The sequence below is a fragment of the Lygodium microphyllum genome, chromosome 25 (genome assembly GCF_053477565.2).
Source record: "Lygodium microphyllum isolate KBCC chromosome 25, Lygodium_microphyllum_v1.1.10, whole genome shotgun sequence".
NCBI classification, from domain to species: Eukaryota; Viridiplantae; Streptophyta; class Polypodiopsida; order Schizaeales; family Lygodiaceae; genus Lygodium; species Lygodium microphyllum.
The window spans coordinates 112,405,384-112,420,312 of NC_141159.1; positions in this window are offsets into that span (position 1 = coordinate 112,405,384).

Below are 14,929 nucleotides of genomic sequence, written 5' to 3' on the forward strand. Positions count from 1 at the left end.
GGCTTATCCCATTAGAGGTGTGATCATGGCCACATAACAATGGGTACAATCCAAGTTGGGCCCTTTAAATGGTCATGTGGCAATGCTTATGAGGCCTCTACATGGAAATACCTAGATTAATTGACCTCATTAAGGGCCCTTGTGACCACTTGAAAGTCTCATGGGTCTAAGTCAAAAGGCATAAACCTTGGCTAATTGTCTTTTGGACAACACAACTAAATGAAAGAGTTTAAATTATAATTGATCAAATCATTTGGCACTTTGGCCTAAAAGGACCAGTATAATGGCCTACCACATATAAAAATAAATCAAAGGCTTGGCTAAATTAGACCTACTTGAGGCCTTTTAGATGAATTTATTTATTATAGGCCTTATCAAACATCTTGATTGGTTGGATTGTGAAAGAAATATTGTATGCTCTATGGATAGAGATGGAAAATGAAGGAGTAGTGAGAGCTCAAAGGGTTATCCATAAGCTTTCAAATGAAAAGCTCACAAGTTCAGATACCAAAGTAGGCATAATTCCATGTGGCAATGCCCTAACTAGGGTCACTAAAGTGACATGTGTAATGTTCTACCACCGATTACAATGACTTCACCTACCCAAACAACTTTAGGGAGCCTAACCTTATCTAGGAAAGTTTCACCCCCAAAGGATGCCAACAATAGTTCTTTTTTTGGGGGGGGGGATTAGAGAGGCAAGGCAAGAAGAAGAAAGCGGCCAAGGTGAGGCAAAGGGAGGAAGCAACTCAATCAATTGAGCACAATATAAGGGATTAGGAGAAGAAGAAAAGAAGTAAAAATAAGGCCTCCTCTAGAGGAGTGCAACTAAAGAAATCAAATTCAAAGCCACAAAAGAAGAATCTAAGGAGTTTCAAGCCATAGAAGCTACTCATGCAAAGAATACAAAGACACCCTCATAACCATGCAAATGTTCTTCAAGGAAGATATCTTGGCATAGTGGATTGAAATGGATATAGCCAAAGCTAGACAAGGAAAAGGCTCCAACAAAGGGAAGGAGAAGGTAATGGAAGGACTATCCCCACTAGTTGTCCAAAACAAGCTTCAATAACTATTTTTAATTATAAGCAATCCAAAATGAGATGACCAAGCTAAAGAAAAGAAAGAAAGCATAAGAAGTGACAACTAGATCTCATACAAGATGACAACCAATGATTCTCAAGGTTGGCCTAGAAAAATACCTACATCCCAAGGAGTGTCACCACCCTCCAAAACTAATATGAGGATTTCATGAAAAATAAGGCCAAAGTAGTCAAAGAATAGCAAGCGATTCAATTTTAGTTACATGATGAGAAGAGAGTAGATCACCAAGAGTATGTACAAGAATCAACACAAAAAATGAAAACCCATCTAGAGAAGTAATAAGTAAATAGAATATTGAATTAAAAGAAATGCAAAAAAAGTACAAAGAAGTTAGAGATTCCATGCAAAGCTCACCATTCAAGTAGACCAAGAGAGCAATGATAGCTTCTCTAACCAAGGAGATAAAAGAAAGCTACCGAACATAGGAGCAATTGAAAGTGACATGTTCATTGGGTTGCAAACTGCCAAAGTTGACAAAAGGGTAGGAGAGGAAATGATCATTAGGATTATGGCTATGGACCTAGCAAGTACACTACACATAGAGATCCATTACAATAATCAATCTTCTATGTGCAAGCACATTATCTCCTTACAATAGGAGCTCTATCTAAATGCAATCATGTCACTTACCATGCCATCCATAGATAATGTGGAGGAGCCAAAGGGACATTTGAGACTAGCTATCACTTGCAAGAAACATTACTTTGGCCACTAGATTAAGAAACCACATATCAATAGGCTAAAGAACTGCTGGTGGAATACCTTTGATACCCTAGCTATAACAATTAAGAACTCAAGGAAGTTGGATTTTGGATAATTGCATCTTCACAAAGACCATCCACCTCAAGCATCCATCCCTATGAATTAGAAGAAGCTGCCATTAGACTTTAGAGCCACTAGAGATGATGACTCTACCATCCAATTGCTCTAACCATGAGAGTCTATTATTGCACCATAGAAAGGAAGGATGAAGAGTCTCAAGGCCCATGTGAGAAAATAGAGATACCTGCAACAAGTGCCCAAGAGTGCCACAAATAAAAGGATTAAAGTCCTCCAAGCCCAAACACACAAGGTACTAGGTATTTTCTAATAGACCTCATGGCACTTGAGGTACAAGAAGAAGATCCAAAATAGATACTCTAGCAATACTAGGAATGACAAAGTTTGGCATTATTGTAGTGTTTAATTTTAATTTTTATAGGAACCAAGGTTTAGGCAAGTTTTACCCATTTAAACTAATCCAACTATTATCACAAAGGTTGCAAACATAGTAGAAACATGGTTGCGGCAACAAGAAATCACTACTTTTGATGAGATATGCAAGCTCCAAGGTGATCAAAGTCCTTATCTTAAAGAAAAACCTTGAGAGGCATGGAGGGTGCAACCCAAATGGTGTTACACCATTCCAAAGGTAGATGAACAATGTTGGGGATAAAGGCACATGTGCCTACACTACCTTGTATTTACTTCAATACACCATGACCACACACCTGTACACTACAGGTGGCAAGCACCCATCATTGTCACTTTGTTCTTTATTCTTTTAGTGAACATTCAATAAGGGAAAGCTAGTTACACATTGTAATTGTTGGAGTTCCCACATGCAATATTTCTCTCTCTTGCTCTCTTGCTCCATCCGCGATAGCTCTTGCTTTGCTCTTGCTTCCACTTGTGTGCTTCCACTCGAGCTCTACCTTTCAACTACTATTGGAGCCAACCATTGAAGGAGCTTATTCATCCTTTACTTCATCAAGGATTCAAAGCTTCAACTCAAGGTTTCATGGTGACCATTGTTTCTTCCTCCTGAGGTATGCATTGAGTCTTCCCTTCGTCTACCTTATCGAGGAGCTTCCCATGGCTTAGCTAAGCCTTGTTGAGTGCTTATTGAGCTGAGAAGCAACCATTCTATCCATTTTGAGTGGATATAGAGCATGTTGCATGATATTAAATTCAAGTGTTCTATAGCTAGAAACAAAGATGTGATGAGAGCTAAAAATCCAAGTACTCACATAGTTGATTCTGTGCAGTTTTCAGTTCTCTCTTTTTGGTTTGGACAACAAATAATGAGCTCCATTGTGCAATTTTAATGCCTTTGTGATGCTATTTTGGTATCCAAATGTTATGATTATGCTTTGGGATACTACTTGGATTGTTTAGAGCTTGATTATCTCAATTTTTCCTTGTGAGATTCAAGCACTACCTAGACCCCGAAATCGGGGTGCTAGGTAGGCACACACGCTCCATCATTTGGGTGGTAAGAGGAGTCTTCCAAGGAACATGCTCTCGAAGGAAGTAGCAAAATCATAAGCTAGTGGCACATGGTTTTGCCTTTGAGCCTAATTAGGCACCCAGCTTAAAAAACAAAAAGTGAAAAACAAAGTTTCAATTGTTGTAATAATAGTTTGTGCAGCAAGCTATTAATAGTAACTTTATGCTTAATGAAGCTTGATGTTATTCAAGTATGCGAATTAATGTCTAGCATCGATACTTGGACCTAGATATGATTATGGATGACTTTACCACTTGGATTTGAGCTACATTGGATGATTTGGAGCTTTGGTTTTATGCTTCAGTTGCTCTAGTCATTAACATATGGGTTTGAAAATGTACTTGGATTTCATGCTCTCAAATGTAACTTGGATTCTCGATGGTCATGCACTTGATATCTTGAGCTTATATTACTCATTTGACATTTTTATTTGCTTCAATGGGAGCTACTTGATATTGGTATTAGAGCTTTGGATTCTTTACATAGTTGAGCTTAGTTTGTTGAGACAATGAGATTTGTGGTTCATGTAAATGCTCTTTTGTATATTATTGGATGTAGTTATCTTCACTTATGGACTGATTTGATTCTATTATCATGGGATTTTTCACATGGAGTGTCAAAATGGGGTATGCTCTATCTTGTGGAAGATTTCGTGCTCTGTCTATGGAATGGTAGCTGGCAAACTTCTTGGCTAGTGGATTTCTCTACCTTGCTCATTCTCTTAATAATAGGAGTTAGTCACATGGAGTCTTGGGAGTTAATGACCATGTGGCTTTAAGTAGTGATTAGTAGTCACCTAAGTGAATTGTTTTGTGGGCTACGTGATGGAGAATGAAGCTAAGATCAAGAAGGCCATTCAACATAGATTTAGATGTACAAATAGGACTGATTGGGTGGCTATTGTTCAACATCACTACAAAGGTGAAAGTGATGGCATGCTAACTCAGAGAGGACACAAGGGAAAGGTGGGGAGGAAGAGCCAAAGAAAGTAAGTGGATTAGAGGCTTATGCATTGGAGAGGAGAGAGGAGAGTATTGGAACTATTTTTGGAATAGGGAAAAACAGAGGAAGAAAAGGCAGTAAACTATACTTCAAGATATTTATCTCTTACAAGGTCTTTAGGGGTGATCTCTCACTTGATTCTTGGTCTCAATCATCAAGGAAGCCTTCCTTGATCATCAAAGAGGAGTTTTGATGGATTTATGATCTTTATGTGGACTATTTTGGGCTATGAATAATAGTCAACACTAGGGCAACAGGCTAGAAAATTGAGATTTGATGCTCAAACAAGGCTTCTCTTGAGTTCTACCACTTGATTCTTGATCTCTGCCTTTAGTAGACATAGTATAGACAACAAAGATAGAGTTTCACTTGGATTTGGGGCAACATCTATACCATGTTTTGCTACTATAATAAAAATATTATTATAGGGTTGAAGTGCTTTTGAAGGCTCATAGAGGATATTTATAGGGATTTATGCATTCCTATTAATTTGTCTTGACTAGAATGGTGCCATTTATCATTTTCCATCAACAGATTGATATATGCATGAGATTTTCAGGTATTATCTACAACTTTTGGATTATGTTGAGTAGAGATTACTCATGAATTAGTATGTATATTGAGCCATAGTCTCAATTTGTGTTGGCCTATGGTCCCAAATGTGTGCATGTGTCTTCGTCTTGGACATATCTATTAGATGTAGCATATGTATTGCAAATTGATTGCTCTCTTGAACGGTATGAAATGAAATCACTCAATTTTACCTTATTAGTCTCCATTAAATATTTTAAATTCTAAATTCTCTTTCTTTTATCTTGTTCCATCTCTCAATATCCCTACACCCTTCTGTCTCTTACCCCTTACGGGAGACCTTGAACCCTATTTGCTCTAACATCATATGATTTGGACACATGAACTCTTACCTTCTCAACACTTTGTCATGATGTATATGCTTATGGGATGTATGGTTTACTAACAATTTGAGTTTGTGATAGTCATCAGTAGCAATGGTCTATGCTTAGTCATTGCTAGTTACATTCTTTGTATCCTAGTTGCTACCCAAATATCCCTAGTAATTGGAGCTTTTTTTCTTTGCTATTTGCCCATAGTTGGACTAACATGTATTGTTATCTTTATTTCATCATTGCTATAGTTAGAATTTTCAATATTCTTTTGGAGATCAAACATTTTACTTTGGTAATTAGTTGCTTGCAATTGGTGAGCAGCTCTGTACTTTGGCTGCTGCAGTCATTTGTAGCTGGACATTCTCTTGGGTTTTACATTGGTATCTTGTCATTATGGCCTATTCTTTGAATGATGGTTCTATTTTTTATATTGAAAAACTTGATGTCACAAATTTCACATATTAGAAGATGAAAATATGGCAAGTGCTAATTTAAAAGAAGTAGGTTAGGCCATTGTAAACTAAGAGTGCAAATCCCAAAGGCATGGATCAAGATGATTGGGATGAGTTAGATGAGATATGTAAATCCACCCTTATAATATCAATGTCTAAATAGGCTTACTTCAATGTTGTTGCACCTGAGGATAATGCTTGGCAGTTATGGGAAACAATATGCAATCTTTATGATAAGCAAAGCCCTACATCATAGATGTATCAGTTGAAATAGCTTATGGACCTTTACATGAAGGAAGGGACTAGTGTGTCCATGAATTTGAATGAGTTTGAATCAATTTTTAGCCAGTTGACTTTCCAAGTCATGGGACACTTTCCATACAACCATGTGTACTACTATACCTAAGATGGCTTGAAACTCTAGGATGTTGAGGGTGCTTTAATCACTAATGAAATAAATAAAAAATATGGATGCAACCTATACTTCTCATGCATTGATTGCTAGAGGTAGACACGATGATAAGAGCAGCAATGACCACCGACATGGTAGAGACCACATAGATCTCAGTCTCAAAAGCATGGGATAACATACATTGGAATGTACAAGAGCATGTGATTACATACATTAGATTACAACATGTTTTGAGATAGTCAACTAGAGACAAATGTTAGCTTGATCATTTTGCACCCTCCATGGATTGTGTTATGGTGACAAATTCTAGTGAGTCTCTTACTTATGAGGAGGCCATATGTAGAGGTGATAGTCACTCTTAGCATAGGACCAAGCAATTTGAGCTTGATTCACTATAGAGAAACCATACATGGAATTCAGTTTCTTTACCCAATGGAAAACATGCATTGTCATGCAAGTGGATGTATAAGTTGAAAAGTATCCCCAATCACCCCAAGCCATCATGCAAGGCTAGATTGGCTACTAAGGGTTTTAAGTAGAAGTATGGTATTTATTTTGATAAGGCTTTTTCTTATGTATTCAAGATGACTACCCTAAGCTTGATGTTACCATTGGTTGCTCAGTTAGATCTGGATATCTATCAAATGGATGTTAAGATGGCTTTCTTACATGGGGACTTGCATGATGAGATTTATATGCAGTAACCTAAGGGCTTTTAAAAAAAGGACAAGGAACACCTAGTGTGCAAGTTGAGAAAGAGCATTTATGGTCTTAAATAGGCACTTAGAGAATGGTATCATAAATTTGATGCATTTATGTGATCACAATCTTAGTTCTGCAATTATATCGTTCCATGTCTCTACATGCAGAAGCCTTGTGATGGTAGCCTTATTATCTTGGTACTCTATGTGGATGATATGTTGATTGCTAAGAGAGCTCATGATGACTTGCATGCTTTGAAAACTCAACTCAAGAAGATCTTTGAGATCAAGAGCATGAGCAGGTCTCACATATTCTTAGGATGTGCCTCACATGCAATCACTCTCAAGGACTTCTTTACTTGTCATAGAAGGAGTACATATAGGAGGTCACACTTCTATATACAAGATGTTAAACCTATTGGATGTCCTTTGCCTTCCAGTGTGAAGGTCAATCAAATAGATTTTTCCAAGTGAGATGAGTAGAGGCTCGATATGACCAAATCCCTTATGCATCCATAGTGGGTAATTGTAAGTATGCTATGACAGCCACTCACCCTGACATAGCATTTGCAGTGAGATTTATGTCACACTATATGACTACACCTAGCCAATGACATTGGGATACCATGAAGGATATCATGAGGTACCTGCAAGGCGCTATAGATATGTAAATTTGCTATGATATTTAAGATACTACGGTCATGGGCTTCACTGACTCCAACTATGCAAGACATGCAGATAGTAGGAAGTCCTCTGGTATTCACCTTTGCTAGCGATGTTATTTCTTGGATATCAAAAGTGCAAAAATACATGGTCTTATCTACTAATGAGATAGAGTATATTGCAACCATAAGGCTTGCAAGGAGACCCAACCTTGGTGTTACTGTTACTTCTACACTCCATTCGGATTCTATGAGTACCATTCACTTAGCCAAGAATCTGGTCTTCCATGCAAAGGCAAAGAATATTGAGGTACACGATCATTTCATCAAGTAGGTGGTAGAGGATAAGTTTGTTGAGCTTATTAAGATCTCGACACTGATGAGAATCATGTAGATCCTGAGCTTGTCAAATCTTAATTGATAAGAATCCTATAGATCTACTCACTAAAAGTCTCTCAATAGAACATTTTATCTTCCTTATAAAGATGATGTGCATAGCATGAGATGGCATCTTTTTTCATCCTGTTATACTTTATGTATATTTGTACTTTGTCACTTTTTCTTATTCTCTCCTCACTAAAGCCACATTCACCTTTAAGTGGGAGGTTTTTGGGAGTCAAGATCTCAATTGACGAGAATCTTATAGATTTACTTACTTAAGTGGGAGGATTTTAGGAGTCAAGATCTCAATTGACAAGAATCCTATAGATCTACTTACTAAAGTCTCTCAATGAAACGTTTTGTCTTCCTTAGAAAAGATGATGGGCATAGGATGACATGGCATCTTTTCTCATCATGTTATACTTTATCTATATATATACTTTGTCTCTTTTTCTTATTCTCTTTTACTAGAGACACATTTGCCTTTAAGTGGGAGGTTTTGGGAGTAAATGCACATGCAATTACATCATCTTGTATTTACTTCATACACTTTGACCACACACATGTATACTACAGGTGGCAAGCACCTGTCACTGCCACTTTATTCTTTATTTTTTCAGTGACCTTGAATAAGGGAAGACCAGTCACACATTTTGACCATTGGAGTTCCCACATAGTATGTCTCTCTCTCTTGCTCTCTTGCTCCATATGCCATAGCTCTTTGTTTGCTCTTACTTCCATTTGTGTGTTTCCACTTGGTCTCTACATTTCAAACAAGCATTTTTGCATTCAACTATCTTTTCCACACAAGAAGGCTAAGATACTTCATTGCCTATATCCAAAGATGCAACACCATGACTACAATCTCAAGGATCATAACAAATACGACTACCAAAAAACCTAGTGCATGCCACTAATCAAGAAAGGCCATACTTTTTCTAGCCTTGGGATCTAAAGAAGTTATTTGTTAGCTTTATTAAAAACTACAACAATTTTCTTGACCAAGTTTCATTACTATTTGTTATTATTTGCAACTAGTAATAAGATTATTATAGCAAAAGTCCATCATGCACAAAGACAACTTACCTTGACTCTTGTTTGATATTAACACCAAAATGGATCATGTTGCAATGGTGTGTCTTTATCTCCAAGCATCACTATTTCTATCCTACTATGTTTCTCTATTGGAGGATATGATTGAGCATTTTATGCTCCCATTCTTTTTACAATCACTTATCATCTAATGAGAGCCTATGAAAGAGAACACTGAGAAAAGGTTACTTGTCCCAAATGTTGCAACCTCTCCTTGAATGGTAGAAATCATGTCTACTTCAAAAGAAAAGACAAAGAAGAAGAAAAAGGTAAAAAAAACATTAAAAAGAGAGGAAATTTCTAATTAGTTTAGGCATATCTACAACCATTGCATCTAGGGGTCTCAACATTAAAGACATTGATGGCCAGAGGACTTCATCTCTAACCACCTAGCCCTTCCTTTCCCCACTTTACAATTTCAAGGCATATCAACCACCTAGCCCTTCCTTTCCCCACTTTACAATTTCAAGGCATATCAAACACAAGATACTTTGAGCTTACTTGGTAGACTTGTCACTATAAATCAATCATTGCACCACTTATCCTATCACCAATTGGGTCTTCAAGTGTTGGACACATGCCAAGGAGCTTCTACAACTTGGCGATAGACCGATCGCCCAATTCCACTTGCATGTGCACCTCACCACACCACTATTACATAGCCATTGTAACGTGCCACACTCGAGCTTTTCTTAGTGGTACATTCTTAGTAGCCCATCAAGAGATGTCCTAGGAAGTGTCGTTCGGGATTTTAATAAAACCCTCAGAGTTTGCTAATTAGGGTCATTTGAGTCTACCCCACTGTCAAAGTTTCGACAGCCACAAGGATCGACTTGAGTTTTTCTAGTCAAATCTATTACTAGCAGCTAATTAGTATTAGTGGATTCTAAAGTGATGTGAGTCATGCTTTCTAGTTTCTAATGGTCCATCAAGTGTGATTTTTATTCCTTCTTATGAAAGCTCTCGGCTTACCGAAACCACCTATACATAGGTCTAGATCCATCGAGGGTTCATCCTTCCACTTCCCTCGAGAGAGTAGTTTTAGTTATCTAGTTACCTACCACTTTAGGTTCAACATATAAAAACAGCTTCTTTGAATTATCTCTTGATACAAATTTGTTACACGCCTTTAATTCACGACACAAAAATAGAGTAAAGTAATTCCTTCTTAGTAGTTTCTTAAAAAAAAAAGATATTTAAAATGTTTTCTATTCAAAGTATTATTCTCTCCAAGTTGCATTCCCCACCTAGTATTGGAACTTCCAAGACACAATCTAGAAATCAAAGGGTAGTTGGTAGTTTATAAGAGCCTAAGGAGTTTGAGACAAGAGCCCCTTGGTATCCTCACCTCCTCCTACCGACTAGAGTTCTCTACGACAAGACCTTTTGTGTCATGATCGGTCTATTCTCACTAACACAAAACAAAAGAGAAAAACCCCTTGTAGTAGGTTTTATTCATGCTAGCCTTGGGGATGTCTAGCACCATTAGGAACACTGCCTCAGTTGGCATTCTGTGCTCACCAAAATACTTCCTCAGTCGGCGATCTATACTCAATCATCCATCTTTTAGCCTAATGATTTTAGAAAAGATCAGTACCTAGCTTGCAATCACAAACATATTTATTTCAAACACATTATTCTTAAACTTCTAACAAGTTTGTTTCCAAGAAAAATCTTTTCTATGCAAAATTAAATAATATCGGGACAAACTAGCATAAGTGAAAAAATAACTTCAAGACAAATCAGCATAAGTGGCAAAATAACTTCGAGACAAATCAACATAAGTAGCAAAATAACTTTGAGACAAATCAACATAAGTGGCAATACCTTTCAATAGTCTTCCTGGACTTCCTCTTCCTTGCGGATTAATTTGGATTGAATTTAAGTGAGAATCTCATACTTGAGGATAACTCCCTTAGAGTTTCATGGGTCTTTTTCTGCAATAAAAGAAAATCTTGGTTAGTTTAATTACGAACAATATCCTTTGGTAATTTCATCTAAAGGTTTCTTATATACCGAGGATTAGTGTCCATGATTACCCATTAGAGATTTTGTTTGATCAACACAAAAATAAAAAATATTAAATCTTTTAAGGACAGAATACCTTCCTTGTACTCAAGTTCATCTTGTACAGACCCAAGTTACCCCTTGGAATTCGTGGTTAAGAATTCCTCAAAGAAATTATATGCATGAATCAAATAAAATCTTATTTTACGCATGTAGCTTCTATTGCCTGTTCATGGGATAAAGGCCTGCTAGCTATTTTTTTAAGAAAAATAGTACCTAAGGATCTATGATGGTTGCTTGGTTTATGGTATTCATAGCTTTGTTTGTAATCCCCGTACTTGCCATTTCGTTTGTAGTAAATGTGTCTCCACGGTTATTGGCAGCTTCTGCCTCCCCGATCTTCGTAGCTTTCTTCTTCGAGGCCATGGTCTTTAATCACGAGATCACAAAAAGGGGGAATTTGGTGAAGGAGCTTGGGGGTAATTAGATTGATGGAATTTTGATTAATGAGGGGGGAATAATTACCAAAAATTTCGAGAAATTGAGAAGAGTCTTGATTCCATAGGGGAATAGGATAGAAAGGACAGAGGAATTGAATTCGAGAGCTCGTGAAATATCCTCCTTGTCTTCTTAACGAGAAATTCCCGTGCTTGCGCTTCTCTTGCCTTACTTCCTCTTACTTTATACCCCTAAGAAGGGCATCTCCCCTCTTGCTTGAACTGCCCTTAATGGCTTCCCATGCCTCTTATTTATAGCTAAATTGGATAGAAACGGTTGTGGCTAAGAAGAAGAGCTCCTTATGGAGGGGATCTTGGAAAAATCTGCAATTTGAAGCTTCCAAGATGCAATCTGATTCTAGTGATTTGATCTTTGAGGTCTAGAGAGGCTGTTAAAGATGCCATGACCGATTCACCTGGCTCTCGAATGATCTTGCTTCATCCCAAGCCTCTTGTTGAACTAAAAAGAGGGGGAGATTGTTGGAGTTGATTTGTTGAATTACTGATGGAGAATTTAGGATTTTTAGTTTAGGATCAAAGATGCCAAGATTGGGGGTTTGTTGTGCTATTTTTTTTCCATAAAAAGGAGGGGGGGGGGGGGGAGGAATGGGGGATGCTGCAACCAGATCATCATCATCTTCCTCTCTTCCCTCTATTTCTTAAGCTTTTTAAGGTTTAATACTTAAAGCTTTATGATTTATCTCTACTTACCAAGTTTTAAATGTGTGTAGTCAAATTTGACTTACAGCTCCTAACTCTCATTCGTGTGATCACTTTCGTGATGGGTGGCTATAGACTTTGTTAATTTGGGAGAATGTCAGGTTACTACCTTGGGTCTTTTTGTTGAGATCTTCTTTATTTAATGATTTTAGAGTTCTTCAAGTCCATTCTGTGAGAAGTTGGGAAGATTGTAAATTAAAGTCGGGAGATCACAGCCACACCCTCTAGGAGAGCACACCCTGTGTGCAAGTAAATCAAAGCTAAAGTGTATCTATCCATCAACAATAAAGCAAGGAAGAATAAACAAAACTAAAGGGGGGTAGAGTCAATTTTTTTCTGAATCATGATCTAATCCAAAAGAACTTAATGTGTAAGTTTGGGCACCAATGAAGCATAAGGTGCTCTTGTAATGCTTATGAATTTTTACTTATGGGTGAAGATATAATACATGATAGTAAATATATAGTGAGAGTTAGACTCAATTCCATGCAATTTGTAACTTTTTATTGAAGTCAAATTGTAAATATCCTCGATCATTGAGAAGATTGGGAGCAATCTCTATTCATTTGTACCTAAAACTATGTCCAAAAAACCAAAGTGCATGTAAAATGGACAAGGACAAATCATGAGCCTAGTAAAAAAGGGTGGGCTGCCCAATCTTAGGCTGGAAACCCTAACCCTAACTTAAATGTATAAGAAGTGTAAAATTGAATAGAGAGCTCATTATTATTGTGCAAATTTGGAGCATCCATTCCTAAACCTTTGGTCTAAATTTCTTGTACACCATTGCTTGTGAGAGAGTGTGTGGGCATATGTCAATATAAGCCCATACGAGCAGAGCAAGAGATTATGAGAGAGAGAGAGAGAGAGAGAGAGAGAGAGAGAGAGAGAGAGAGAGAGAGAGAGAGAGAGAGAGAGAGAGAGAGAGAGAGAGAGAGAGAGAGAGAGAGAGAGAGAGAGAGAGAGAGAGAGAGAGAGAGAGAGAGAGGAGAGAGAGAGAGAGAGAGAGAGAGAGAGAGAGAGAGAGAGAGAGAAGAGAATCTCTTCTCCTCCTTCTCTATCTTTTCCTCTTGATAATGGAGCTACTTGATGTAGATGTGAAGGAGTTAGAGTGATAGCTTGAGGAGTGCATCACTTGATTTGTGAGACCATCTATGATCTTTTGAGCTTTCAAACTACAATTGGAAGGTAAGGAAGTAAGTCTAGTATAACTCAAATCTCTTGGTTTCTTGTTTGCATATGCAGCATGAGGAGAAGCTTAGTGTTTTGAAGTAAGAGTGCAAGCTAAGTTCTAGGTAGTTGAACCATGGAAGATTTTAACTCTTGAATCAATCAAAGTGTCATCTAATGTCCCACTATTAAGCTCTTATTGAGGACAACAATTCTGTTTGGAAGATAACTTGTGGCAGGCTTGTTCTTGCAAGAGGGGCCAAGTCTGGAAGCCTCTACCCCTTGGTTGTATCTAGTACTATGGACCATGTTTTGTTTATGGGTTCTATCCCACATGTATCTCTCTAGCATGCTCGTCTTAGGCATATGTCACTTAAGGAAATGAAAATTCTTAGTGCTTTGCAATATCTTCTGCCTTTTGACTACTCGCATTTTGAGTCGTGTGACCATTGTTTATATGGTAGGCAGACTAGGAATTTACATAAAAAGTCTGGTATTCCACGCATGGATGAGCCTTTGGCTCTTGTGCATTCACATGTATGTGGACCCATGCCCTATTAGTCATTGGGGGGTGCGAAGTACTTTGTCACATTTATTGAGAATTATTCACATAAGGTTTGGGCTTATCCCATAGAGCAGAAATTTGATGTCTTGGCCATCTTTCAATGTTGGCTTGCTTTAGTAGAGAATCAGTCTGGGCATAAGTTGAAATGTGTAAGGACTGATAACAGGGGTGAGTATGTCTCACATGTCTTTGAGTAGTTTTGTGATGAGTGGGGTATTAAGCGTAAGTTGACCGCCTCTTACACCCCTCCCCAAAATGGTATGGTTGAGCATATGAATAGGACTATCTAGGAGAGGGTCCATAGTATGCTTAGCCAATCAAGCTTACCATAACATTTTTGGGCTAAGATAGTCTCTACTACCGTGCATCTCATTAACAGGTCACCTTGTAGTGGTATTGACTTCCAGGTTGAAGAGGAGGTATGGACAGGAAAGCCTCCCTCATATGCTCATTTGCGTTGTCACACAAAATTCACGCAAGGGTTCGTGAAGTTGCTCGCAATAGGGACGCTTTGAGATGGGAGAATTCAATGAAATAAAACTTATCCAAAAGAAATTTGAATGAGAAATCAATTTCTTGATCTAAAATATTGGTAAGTTACAAGTTCATAAGATTTTTGATTTTGATCACAAGAGTTTCGGAAAAGACAAGATGAATTTTCAATCTGAGAGAGAAGAGAAGAAGTTGGGATGTCAAAATTTTATGGAGAAATTTCGAGGAGCACGAAGCTTGACTCGAAAGCCTGATATCGACGGAATTTTTTGACGATCTTCAAAAATAGGAGAGAAGCTTTAAGCTCAACTCAAGCCAATCTTCATAGCGACTTGCGATGATGGTATCTTTGATGTAGGTGAGGGGCTTACAGCTCGTCCTCAAACCTTGTCTTCGAAATTAGATGGCCATCTTCAGAGAAGGCGAGGGATTCAAGCTCAACCTCAAGCCTTACACACTTCAAGTTGATATCTATTCATTCAAGGAAGTAGGGTCCTT